The 13,118-nt window shown below is 40.7% G+C and overlaps 1 protein-coding gene across 1 annotated transcript in view; it reads left to right on the top strand.

Moving 5' to 3' along the window:
- The first annotated feature begins 1,241 nt into the window (after nucleotides 1–1,241).
- cacng5a (calcium channel, voltage-dependent, gamma subunit 5a) overlaps nucleotides 1,242–13,118 on the top strand; it is a 30,630-nt gene continuing 18,753 nt past the window's right edge. Inside the window, exon 1 of the mRNA XM_024259876.2 lies at nucleotides 1,242–1,652. The gene's annotated coding sequence lies outside the window, so the exon portion shown is untranslated. The remainder of the gene's footprint in view (nucleotides 1,653–13,118) is intronic.

The following is a 13,118-nucleotide window of genomic DNA, read 5'->3' as shown; positions in this document are numbered from 1 at the left end:
AACTTTTAAAATGTAGAAGTCAGAGCAGCTCTATCTGTTTTAGGATACTGTCGTGGAGGTAATGTTCAATGAAAAATGATCAAGTGCCATCAAAGCAAAAACTGATCAACAGACATGTGACCCTACAGTGTGGTAGAATGTTCTAATAATTATTTTGATGTCTAAAAACAATAGTGGGTTAAACTTTATAAAAATGTGAATGAATTTAAAATTATTTTTTGTTTGTACACAAATTTAATTTATTTTACTACCTTAAAAAAATACAAGGAATCTGGACAACTTCACCTGCACTGATCAGTAACAGGTATTTATCTCTGAGTCACACTAGTGAAAGTTTAGGATAAAGTTGTCCTGGATCTATTTTAGGTCAGAGAATTGGATTGTTCAAAATTGACCAATATTGACAAGGAATCGAATTGGCAACCACAAATGATGACATGGATGAAATCGTTGAAATTGGAAATTAACTTTTTCATTAAATTTATAATTGTCTATTGAAAGAAGTTCCTGGTTATTCAGCCAATGTAAGTCAAAAGAACTTGAACATTGTGAGGTTTCTCCTGCTAACCTGTGAGTTCGTTGATGAGGAAGAAAGTGACCAAAAAACTCAACTGAAATGTAGTTCTTTTAATAAAGAGTTGGATCAGACTCGCATGGAGTACTCCCGGTCTCGAGGCATGCAAAGACACATATATATGTTGAAGGCGAACTTTATTTGGGTCCAAGCCAATGTTCTGTCTGGAAAGAGGGAAGCCCCACAGACCTTATGGTCATCTTCATGTCATCTTCATTTTGAGTGGTCAAAGTATGGTTTTAAAGTAAGGATTATTTAATTAGCATTTATTTAATTTAGATTAGTTAATTGTATAAATTGATGTCTGAGGTTCACATATATGATAAACTATGTAGGTTTTTACATCCTGTTGACCTGAAGACGTTTGATCAACTCTACCTCCAGAATGAACAGATTTTATATGCAAAGAAAACGTTGGTAAAAAGTTTGATCTTTTATGAGTCAAAAGCACATATTATCTTATGCTGCACAACATTGAACTACCAGCTGCGCTGAGGTGATCCTGTTTGGCACAGAGCATCCTTTATTTTGAAAAGAAGTTATTTGAGCTTCTGTCAAATGTAAAAAAAACACATTTTGAGAGATGCTAGGTTCTTTTTATATTTTAGCTTTTTTCCGTGCCCCCAAAAAAGACATAATTATATATAAATATATATATATATATTTAAAAAAAAGGTAATGAATCCAAAGTTCTTAAAGGTTAAAGTACTAAAACTTCGATTTAGTATAAAAGTACAACATAATATTTAAAAAAAGTCTAACTGCAAAATCATGTGTGCGTGTTTGAGCTCAAACCCTCATTTTCGTGGCTGTAAATGAATAATGAGAACCACATGAACCCCCTTCTCCCCTCTGCACACCTGTACACGGGGGGGCTCGTGGGGTCGGCTGCCACGTGCCTCGCTTCGCACACTCAGCTGTGGCAGAGGTCTGAGCGGCGCGCGCGCGCCCCTGCTCAGCTCTCGTCCTGCACGCGGGCTGCACGTGTGTCAGAGTTGCCCGGACCGGCTGAAGGTGGAGGACGCGGACACGGACGCTACGGTGGCGCTTTCTCCGTCCAGAACTCTTCTTCACGAAGGTAGGAACGCGGGTTGGAGAAGTAGAAGAGGAGCAGTTCACTCCAACATGTTTGTGAAAGGCGTCACTTAAACTGAGGCTGATATTTGAAGCTGTTTAGCGTTTACTTGTGAGTCCTCTAAATGAATCATTTAAGTTGTATGGGACTCTGTAAAATTGTGTAATTATCTTAATAAGTCACTAAAATGTAAAAGGTTGACGGCAGAGCATATAAACCAGTTGAAGGAATCCAACAAAAAGAACTGAATACAATACTAAATACTCTGTTATTCAGATTACAACCTGAATCTTAGTTTTTCCAGCTGTTCAGCACCATGGACAGCGATGTTCTGTGATGAACTGGAATCCTCAAATCTCCACCACATAATCCGTTTAGACTTCAGTGTAAATAATCCACCGAGGCGTTAAAATGACTTCAAAAGACTTTCTGTGTATATTTTTGTTTTTCATCTTAGATCTAATCCAGTGAGCATGCATGAGTGTCTTCATTTTGAAATGTAGTCTCAAATTCTTCTATTTGTCATGTTGTGCCAGTGCTGTTTACAGTTGAATCAAATGTGTATAAATGAAAAGGATTTTCATTGGTAGGTGTGTTCTGGTGATTTATGTCCAACTGAGTGCTAAAACAAACGTATTAATCAGTCAATCACATGGCAGTAGCTCATAAAGATGATCTGCTGCGGTTCAAACTGAGCAGCAGAATGAGGAAGAACGACTGAAGGGACTTTGAACGTGGTTTAGGTGTTGGTGTCAGACGGTCTTCAGAAACTGCAGACTATCTAGAGTTTACAGAGAATGGTCAGAAAAATCTAAAATATATTCTGGAACCATTTCAGACTGGTTTCTTGAACATGACGATGAGTTCATTGGACTCTAATGACAGATCTCAGTTTGGATGTGGTGGAATGGGAGATTCTCATCATGTGAGATGCTTTCATGTCAACATGAACCAAACGCTCATGAGGAATGTTTCCTTGTTGAATCTCTGCCATGAAAGATTAAAGCAGTTCTGAAGCCAAAAGGGGGTCTGACCCGCTACTAGCAAGGTGTACCTAATAAAGTGGCCGGTGAGTGTATTTGTACAAACACAATGAAAGTGGGTGTTCAGGTGTTTACTTCCAAATGCACCAGTTAGTTTTCATCTTATGGAGCCTTATTTTTATCTTTCCAAGCTGAAGTTTTTAATTTATTCTTTTTATTTTGCAAATTCAACGTTCTTTCCTGACCCACTTTATTTAAAATAAGACAAAACCGACTGAGATGCAAAAAGTGATGACCAGTCTTTGAGTTTATTGTTTCCAACGACAACCCTGTATGTAAACACGCAGGATTATCACTGTGATCCAGAGAATTGAGGTTTTTGAAAAGGTCTCAGTCTGTGCTTCTATTCTAGAAGGGACGTCTTGTACTTTTCCACCTCTATATTTGTGTTTTTCGGCGCAGCAGCTTCTACCTCAGAACACAAAGAGCTAGATCAGACAAACACATTATTGTGTTACCGCTCAAAACACACTTATGTTAATGTTGAGTCATTTTAACTACTGTAGGTTCATTCATTTTGCTAGTTAAAGTCCAATTGAAACTATGTTTTTATCTATTGTAAGATCATTTCTAGTGGTCTTTTCATTATTATTATTATGCAGTTTTTTTGCTAAAGTCAAAAAGCCTGCGTCGTTTTTTTTAGATTTATTTTCTGCAGAGCTGCAGAAGTTCATCGGAAATTCGACTCTGGATTGGAGGCGGGACTTTTGGCACAGAAGTAACCCTCTGGTGATATCCCATCATCCCTTTGTTTACGCTAGCTTACAGCCCCTCACAACCCTCACCTAACATTAGCAGAACAACATAGATGGTGAGCAACGTTGGAACTATCCAACCGTATAGTTTTGATCCAGATTCCAGCTAAGACCAGGAAAATGAAAACGTTCATGGATTTATTTGTCTGCAAGTGGATGCTTAAGCATGGAGGGAGACTTTGGCCCGCCCATGGTAATTGGTGCGTCACCAACCTGAGCTTTTACAAATTGCGTTTTTTATCTGATCTATCATGATTTGAATAAATAAATACTCAGAAATGTAGTTTAGGTCTTTGATTTTTTTATCCATGTCCTCCATAATGAGAAAAATGCTGAAATAACATGTTAAAAACACAGTATTCATTTAATGAACATCACATTTCCATTCTATCTTTAAACAACAAAAGTGAATCTGCACTATCTACCATCACAAAGGCTATTCCAATTTGATGCACATCTTTAAACTCCAACTTCACTCCTGTATCCGAGTGTATTAATGAAAGTCCGTGGTAGAAACTCGTCTCCGTGGAAGTGATGAAGGGAAAAATCGTGGTTTGTTGGGATCACAGCTGCAGTGCGCTCAGTTCCTGAGACACCTTCCACCGCATGACGGCATGCTTCTCAGTTATAATTTAGATCACTCATCTGGGGCTAGACGGAACCTCTCAGCCAGTGTGAACGCCATGACTCTTCTGCAATGAAATATGGAAATTAGACTCAAATGAGGTGTAGATAAAGTTTTTTAAAGATGTGTTGAAGCTGAACTATTTAAAAGTATTTAAATCATGATTATGTTAGTCTTTGGTTTTTGTGATTATGTGTGTCCATACAGTAGATCTATGTGATGCTTTTTTCAGTATCCGTTTTCTTTTTACCACACTCCAGCACATGAGAGGCCCAGCCAAATAGAAAGCCTTGTTTTTGAACGCACTCATCAGTCCATTCATGCTTTACTAATTTGGCAGCTTCTCTGCATTGCGTTGCCTGGCGACAGGGCCAAGTCAAGCTCTTATAAATGTTGCATTTGTTCTCACAACAAACACTGGGAAATGGATGTGAGCTCTGTTGTGGTGGGTCACTTTATGTCACATCCTGTCAATCATTTAAATTGTGTTTGTTACCGACTCAGGGTCCAAGAGACTCTTTTGTCGTTAAAGTAAAGAACCATGTTTGTAGCTTTAACCTTATCCGAACCAGATATGCTTGTGGTTTTTGGCAAAAACCCTGACAAGATGTCTTAGCATTCTTTTAGAACGTATTTCAAAGAACGACAGATTAAGGTCTGAGTTTTTAAGATGACACAAGTGGGCTGCCTTTGGGAAGAGTTTTTAAGCCTGGCTAAGACATTCTGGCATTTTTGTAAATGCATGTTTTGATCATCCGTCTGTTCATCCATCCATCTTCCTCCGCTCATACGGTACTGGGTTGAAGGGGCAGCAGTCTAAGCAAAGATTCCCAGACTTCCCTCTCCCTGGCTGCAATCCACCTGTCGATCTCACACTCTGATCTTCCCTCATTCCTGAACAAGACTTCAAGATATTTAAACTCCTCTACCTGTGGCAGGAGCACTCCACCCACTGAGAGAGGACAAACTACCTTTCTTAAGCTGGATTTGTTGAGGCGAGGATGAATCTTTGTGTGTTATTCAGGTTGATCAATCCGAGCTCTGATGAACACACGCGGAATCCCACTTCTGACACCAAGATTGTGGCAGAAGTTTGTTAGATCTGATGGAATAAAGACATATTCGTCAAGTGTTTTCAAGGGTATTTATTCAACAGAGTAAAAGAAAAGAGGAAAATAGGGTGCAGATTCTCTGCTTGTTAGGAGGGGCCATCACCTTTTATACAGTAACACAAATAAACTCTAATCAGGAACTTAAGATAGTGACTTTAAGGTTTCATATCTAAAAATGGACAAGATATTATAATTCATCATGATATGAAGATCCTGTGATGAGATCCTGTGACTTCTAACTGTGTACAAAGGTTGCTTGGTAATTGTCATGGAGGAAAACTATGGAGGAAATGTATAAATTCTATCACACGGCCTCAGACTTAGCGGTTTTGACCCTCATCCAAGCCGCTTCACACTCTGCTGTAAACCACTCCAATACATGCTGGAGGCCCTGGCTTGATTAGTCCAACATGCATCAGGAACAGGCCCGACTTACTATGCAAACCGAGCTCCTACTTCTGTTATACAGAGACTGGACAGCCCTCAGTAAGGCTCCCCGGACCCCGTACTCCCAGAGCACCCTCCACAGGACACGGTCGAACGCCTTCTCCTTACTCTACAAAACAGATATGGACTGGATGAGCGAACCCTCCAGCACCCAGTAAAGGATGTAGAGCTGATCCACTGTTCTACAACCAGGACAGAAACCGCACTGTTGTTCTTGGATCTGAGGTTCGACTATCAGACAAACTCTCCTCGAACCATCAGTTTTGATCATCCTTAAAAGATAATCAGATCAATACATCATCTAAGCTTCATTATTTTAGTCAGAATAAATAGTGAAAATGTGAAGCTAGAATTCCCATGCATCTGACTCGATTGTCCATGCAGACAGCTGTGACCTCCCTGCTTTTTTCTGCCAGACGAGGCATCGGAGGTCGTCTTGCCTGCAGCAGAGCTTTCAACCCGTGACTGTCCCATCTTTTGTTGGCATGCCCTGAAGGAGTTGGTGATTCATCGACAAAATTAGACCACTGAGAATTTATTCTCTTGTTAGCTTCCTGCTGGAGGCAAAGGGTGTTCTAAGATCTAGAACATATGAGGTGGGATGTCCAACCAGAAAGAATAAAGTTGGACTGGTGGAACTTCAGATCAAATAAGAATAATCAGTGCTGCCAAGAAAGGCTCCTTCAAGTTTTCCAGCATTCTTATATTTGTCTGGCAGTTTTTTACAATAGTTGCCTTCACACTTTCATGACAGAAATCGAGTAAGAATGTACAATTTTTAATATTTAATTGTCTTCATTACTTCATCAATCCTCATGGTTGTACTGAACACATGGCTTAGTGAAATAGGAGTGAATGAGTTACAGTCAACAAAAGGGTAAAAAAAAATAGACTAAAATGCAAATGTTTGAAGTTATGGGAAACTTCAGGCACTTCTCCACCCAAAAAAGAACTTTCACTTCCAGACCATGTAAGTCAAGAAATAGATCAGTTGGTCACACTACTGTCACAGATGCAATTGTCACCGTCCAATGGGGAGGCATTAGCAGTATCTACAAGATTTCATGTTGCCTGATTTCTTTGTAAATTGTTGGTGTAATCATGAATATAGATGGTGGCAGTCAGGTGGCAATAAGGAGGCAGTCAGGAGGCAGTCAGGTGGCAGTCAGGAGGCAGTCAGTAGCTGTCAAGTGGCAGTCGGGTGGCAGTCAGGTGGAAGTCAGGAGGTAGTCAGGTGGCAGTCAGGAGGTAGTCAGGTGGCAGTCAGGAGGTAGTCAGGTGGCAGTCAGGAGGTAGTCAGGTGGCAGTCAGGTGGCTGTCAGGTGGCTGTCAGGCGGCAGTCAGGTGGCTGTCAGGTTGCTGTCTGGAGGTAGTCAGGTGGCTGTCAGGAGGTAGTCAGGTGGCTGTCAGGAGGTAGTCAGGTGGCAGTCAGGCAGCAGTCAGGAGGTAGTCAGGAGGTCGTCAGGTGGCTGTCAGGAGGTAGTCAGGTGGCTGTCAGGAGGTAGTCAGGTGGCAGTCAGGCAGCAGTCAGGAGGTAGTCAGGAGGTCGTCAGGTGGCTGTCAGGAGGTAGTCAGGTGGCAGTCAGGCAGCAGTCAGGAGGTAGTCAGGAGGTCGTCAGGTGGCTGTCAGGAGGTAGTCAGGTGGCAGTCAGGCGGCAGTCAGGAGGTAGTCAGGTGGCAGTGAGACAGCAGTCAAGTCAGCTGGTTGTCAGGTGGGAGTCAGGTGGCAGTCAAGGGTGCAGAATGGCTCAAATGTATATATACACTCCACCAGCTGGTGGCCCTTGACATGGACGGTCGCCGTCTGGAGATTTTTACATATCGCCCACTCAGAGCTGCTGCCGGCTGGAGATTCCAGCCTGTGGACGCCATGCTGTTGCCCAGTTTCATAATGGTCTCATTCCTGCCCATCACAGGAGTCCAAATGTCCCTGGGCGCAGTGGGCGGCCACTGAAGGATGTCAGCTTTTAGAGTAAAATTGTCCGGTCTCCGTAAAATTGTAATTTTTTCTTAAACCTTCTGCAACCAACGCGCAGTGGGTAAAAGTGCAAATGCTGCCGCACAAATTTGCTGAAAAACTTGCATTTAGGTCACTGCGTGGTGGCCTTCTGGGATATGTGACCGCAGCCTAAATGTTATTTATCTCACATTCATCCTTGCTGAGTCTGGTATTACTGTTTCAGATCTTTTTTCCACTTTTTAATCAGTTGATCACCTTTACAGGCATTTATCCAAATACAACCAAGTGAAATAATTCCACTGGATTTCAGCAAACTGAAATACTTAAATAATCTGAATTAAATTGTAAAAATGTGAATGATAAATATTTATTTCATGGTTTGATGTTTGTGTAGCATCTTGAAACAAACTTTGTGGTGTATCAAAACAGATTAAAACAGTATCTGTAAACATCTTTATCATAATTAACCTTTGTTTTTTGTGTTTAAAAATGATTTAAACAAAATGTTTATTTTATTTATTTATTTTTTATTTTTTGTGGGCAAAATAAAAACTCAAAACAGCTGCATGGTGGTGCAGTGGTTAGCATTCCTGCCTCTCAGCAAGGTGCTGGTTCAAATCCCAGATGGGATCTGTGTGGAGTTTGCATGTTCTCCCCGTGCGGCCGTGGGTTTTCTCTTGGCACTCCGACTTCCTCCCACAGTCCAAAAACGTGCCTTATAGATTAATTGGTGACTCTGTCCAGGATGTACCCTGTGTTTGCCCAACAGTGACCCCAAAAGGGATAGATGGTAAATCTAAAAAAAAAAAAAATCTCCTGATTTCTATTCGGAAAAACTAAATCGAAGTAACAAAAAACAGCTACAAACAAATGTAAACCAGATAATTCAATTCCCAGAAATTTCCCTCCAGTCTAAATTCAAACGTTTACATTGAAACTGTTAAAAGACAGAGCCCACATTGCTTGTGACCGACAGCTTGGCTGCAGACACTTTGTGGGTCACTGAAACAGTCTAATAATGTGTGTTGATTCAGAAGCAGGATTCATCCGGTTTGCCGTATGTCAGCACATATGTCCCTCCCTGGATTACATCGGGGAGTCTGATCTAATGTTCATCTTTTACTGTTATTGATGTGAACTTCTTCATGTGGAGCATCTCCACTTAAGCAGAACTCAGATGTCCATTAGTGGGGGCTGCCAGCCTCACCCGGCAGCTGCATCTGTGGCCTCATGACGTCGCGTCCTCTCATGCATTAGACCGTTTCTGTCCTCGGGCCCCTTCAGCGAGCCTGAGCAACATCACCCAACAGGAGCCCACTCACACAGTGTGGGTTGCCTGTCCACATCAGAAGCAACAGAGGGACTGCACTCAGCCGCAATCCTGCAGCCACAGGAACTGGGTCAATACGCATGCCAAAAGAGATCTGTGCTGTGACACTGACAGAGATGGACGAAACACACATTCAAATGAGTGTGTCAGCTGTTTGGGAAGACATTTCACACGTCCTGCCATTAGTTCAAGTCAGGTTTAGCTTTTCATATCACAGACTTCTTTGGGAGGCTTGTCTTAATTTCATTGACAAAAAGGATCTGAGATAAAAATGTTCTTTTTTGTCATAAATCCTTTACTTTTTAGGCATTTCTTTTGAGATTCCTGTTTTTCTTCAAATTCATCTATTCCCACTGTTTCCTCAAAGATCATGCGGAGCATTTCTAAATAAACCCACAGGAGTTCCGATGTACTGCTCAAATTCAAGTTGACATGAGTTTGTGTGCGCATTAGGAGCACAGACATGAAGGGAATTGCACTTCTCGTGATGATGTGCCCTTTGCTCGGCAGGGCTGAACATCTGCCTAACTACAAACCAGCGTGGCCTCTGGGCTCCCAGTAGCATGGCTCCCTGTCACATTACTGTGGGAAACGTCAACATCATCAGCAAGTTTTCCTCTTTTCTCTAATTCGGTTGACGTTCTTCTGGATCTCTGACAGGAAGTGCTATTGGACTGTTTCAAACAACTATTGGTGCTTACTTCCTTTAAATTCCTATTTGTGAATTCATAATGTTCACAAAAATGTAATTTTGTTTTTAGATTACAGACGAAACGGCATTATATTTAAATGAGGTAATCCTTAGAAAAGAACATATTGTTTTAAATAATTTATTGAAAGATGTATAAAAACAGTGATTCCCATTAATGTTACATTTTGGGGGGATTTTTACCTTAAAGGTGAGACACGCATCCTAAAAAAACATGTTAGATCTAAAAGTTGGATGTAAAAGGATGAGATATTTACTCAAATATACTCTGAGAAAAACAGCACCACAGTTTATGTAAAGGAAGAAAGTACAAACTGTAATAGAGTTGAATTGTTGAGGAAAAGGAGAATGATCTAGTTCTGACGAAGACCAGTGGGCGGGAACACATTACACAGGTTCTAACATCGCTGCATTGACTCTCTGTGCGTTTCAGGATTAATTTAGTTTCTTTCAATTGTTTATAAGTGTTTTACGTAGGGCTGGATATCAATTATAATGTTCAAAAATGATTTGATTCGATTCACAAAAGCCTGATTTGAATCGATTTTTTTCAATTTTGAGTTTACACATTTAGACAAATTTGTCTAGAAATACATTAATAATCTCCTATATGTTTTAAATATTTTTCTATTAATCTGATACATTTCACACCCAGTAAAATGTATTAGTAAATTAACAAGATTGTTAATATCATACAGTGTTAAATGGATTCTCAAAAGAAGTTCTAACTAAAATGTTCAGATCATTAACATTGTAAATGTTGTTCTGCTTCTCCTGGAGGACGTTTCAGTTTGGCCACTAGGTGGGGATCACGCTACAGCATTACACCTTATTCCAGAAGAAGAAGACATAATGAGCAAAAAATGACGTTTTAGACCACAAATGGTTATTTTAAAAAATATTTCCTTAAAAGAGTTTGGAAGAGATGTTCATTTAGTCAGCAATGTATGTTTAGGTCAACCGAGTATTAGCATTAGCCGCCCTATGGGAAATTCCATTAAACGTTAGCGTCAAGCTAGCAGACTTTAGCTTTATGTGCAGAACTGATTTATATTTTTATGAATTGATTATTGATCTGTTAAGCTTAAATTGATTCAAATCGATGAATCGATTTGATCAAATTTTTATGGTCTTAGGCTTTCTTATTTAAGTGATCTACTTTTAGAGTATGAACCCTTGCTGACCCTGAGGTGTTCTGGTGCCGGGTTTTTAGTTGTCCCTAAGGCACATGTGTCAGAGTCAAGACCCGGGGCCTGGATCCGGCCCACCAGGGGATTCTATCCAGCCCTTCAAATCATTTCAATTTATTTAATAGATATTACTTCTTCAAATTTAACATCTTCAGTCCTTTTAAGGTTTTCCCAGTTTAAGGTTCCCCTTTAAGGACCCCAGTGTTTCCCTTTGGGGATCCTTTGTTCCAGTGGTTGCTGGTTCAGTCTGGGGTTATTGCTGCAGTTCTCGCCCTTGTGGGGGTGGTTGTTGGCCTCACATTGCAGCCTCACTGCTGTGGAGGGGACCCCATTGCTGTCCCGGTCTGGGTGAGGACTGTGGGGCCTACCTGCTCCTGATAGAACGTTCTGAAAGAATCTCAGATAAAACAGTAAACACAGATGATGGCAGATCTTTAACACATTTTAGATCTTGGCTGAGGACTGAGAAGATGTTCCATTGAGGTGTGGTTAGGACTCAGATTACAAACATACACCCTAGTGTATTTACCAATTGAAAATGTTTATGTTTCATATCTTTTACCACCATGCTTTTGACGAACAAAGCAAGTTCATTTTGGGCCAGTGAAGAATTTGAAGTGTGGCTCCCAAAAAACTTTTACATGAATTCTACAGACAGCCTATAACATGGACACAGCAGAGGATGCACTCAGACATGATTCCCCATCCTAAAATGTCCACTCCAGTTCTTTTTAGTCAAAGGACATTTTGAACTAACCTCTTTTAAGCGAAGATTGAGGATATCTTACAACAAATTGAAGACCATTTCTCTTCAGCCCTTCCCAAATGGTCTGAGGTAGCCACATTGACTGTATAAGAGAATTGGACTGAGTGACCCCCCTACCCCCTTGTATTCCAAACAGGAAGTACCCAGAAAGCCAAAATCCCATTGACTTCTAAGGAGTAATAAACAGCTGTTACCGAGTCATTCTATTAGTCAGAATAGCCATTCTTGCTCTGAAACTTTTTTTGGTTCTCGATAATTGTGTGAATGCTTCAAAGCATTCACACAATTATTTTCCTGTTTCATTTTATTATTATTATAGTTTATGTCCACTTCCATACCTAACTCAAGCACAGTTTAAGCAATTTATCGCTTGTTCTTTTGGTTTTCGCAAATTTTACATGTTTCAAGATTTTGCGCGATATATGCTCATTTTTAGCCCATATTGAGTCAATGGGAAAATTTTCAACTTTTTAGTGCATTTTAAAGCTTATACAATATTGGTATCAAACCTTAAGCACGTTCAAGACATTAACGCTGGTACTTTTGGTATTTCTATATTTTACGCTTTTTACGCAATTTATGGAAATTAATGCAATTTAAGCATTTTATGTACTTTTTACAATTAAGCAATTTATGCAAATTTATTATTTTTTTTATTATAAGGCTGCACGGTGGAGCAGTGGTTAGCGCTCTCGCCTCACAGCGAGAAGGCCCCGGTTCGACTCCCGGCTGGGACCTTTCTGTGTGGAGTTTGCATGTTCTCCCCGTGCATGCGTGGGTTCCTCCCACCGTCCAAAAACATGCTTCATAGGTTCATTGGTGACTCTAAATTGTCCCTAGGTGTGAATGTGAGAGTGTATGTGTGTGTGATTGAGGCCCTGAGACAGACTGGCGACCTGTCCAGGGTGAACCCCGCCTTCACCCATCAGCAGCCGGGATAGGCTCCGGCACCCCGCGACCCCGAAAGAGAAGAAGCGGACAGGAAGATGGATGAATGGATGTATGCAAATGTATGCAATTTACACAATTTACGCAATTTACAACAACCGCATTCATCAAAAAGCATTCACACTAGCATTATTGCAGGTAATGTGACTTTTCTAGTTTTATTTCTAGTTATTCAAAGTATAAACAGACCAATCAGACGCCTCAATAAAAGCATGTGTTGCCTATTGTCCCGACTTCGAAAGTTTGATTGACAGATTATCCCGAGCTGCTTTCAGTGGAAGGGATGCGGACTTCCAACAAGCTCACTCCCGATTGGTGACCGTGGTTGCCATAGAAACATTGACTCAGATTAAATCAGAAAAATCCCTGTTTACTAATCTCAACTGACTTCCAATGGCAGCATCAGTATCGGAGGAAAATGGTGACTCATTGACTTGGAGCCAGAAGTTAGGCATTTTCTATGGGTGACATCACACTCGCTCTGTCCAGTTCTCTTATAGAGTCACTGGTTTAACTCCTATGACAAAAAGTCATGAGACACACTGTGAATTTAAAAAGCTTTAATGGAAAAATAAACTGCACAC

The sequence above is a fragment of the Oryzias melastigma genome, linkage group LG1, assembly GCF_002922805.2.
Source record: "Oryzias melastigma strain HK-1 linkage group LG1, ASM292280v2, whole genome shotgun sequence".
NCBI classification, from domain to species: Eukaryota; Metazoa; Chordata; class Actinopteri; order Beloniformes; family Adrianichthyidae; genus Oryzias; species Oryzias melastigma.
The sequence above is the reverse complement of the archived record's forward strand: the minus strand, read 5'-3'. Positions and strand labels throughout refer to the sequence as shown.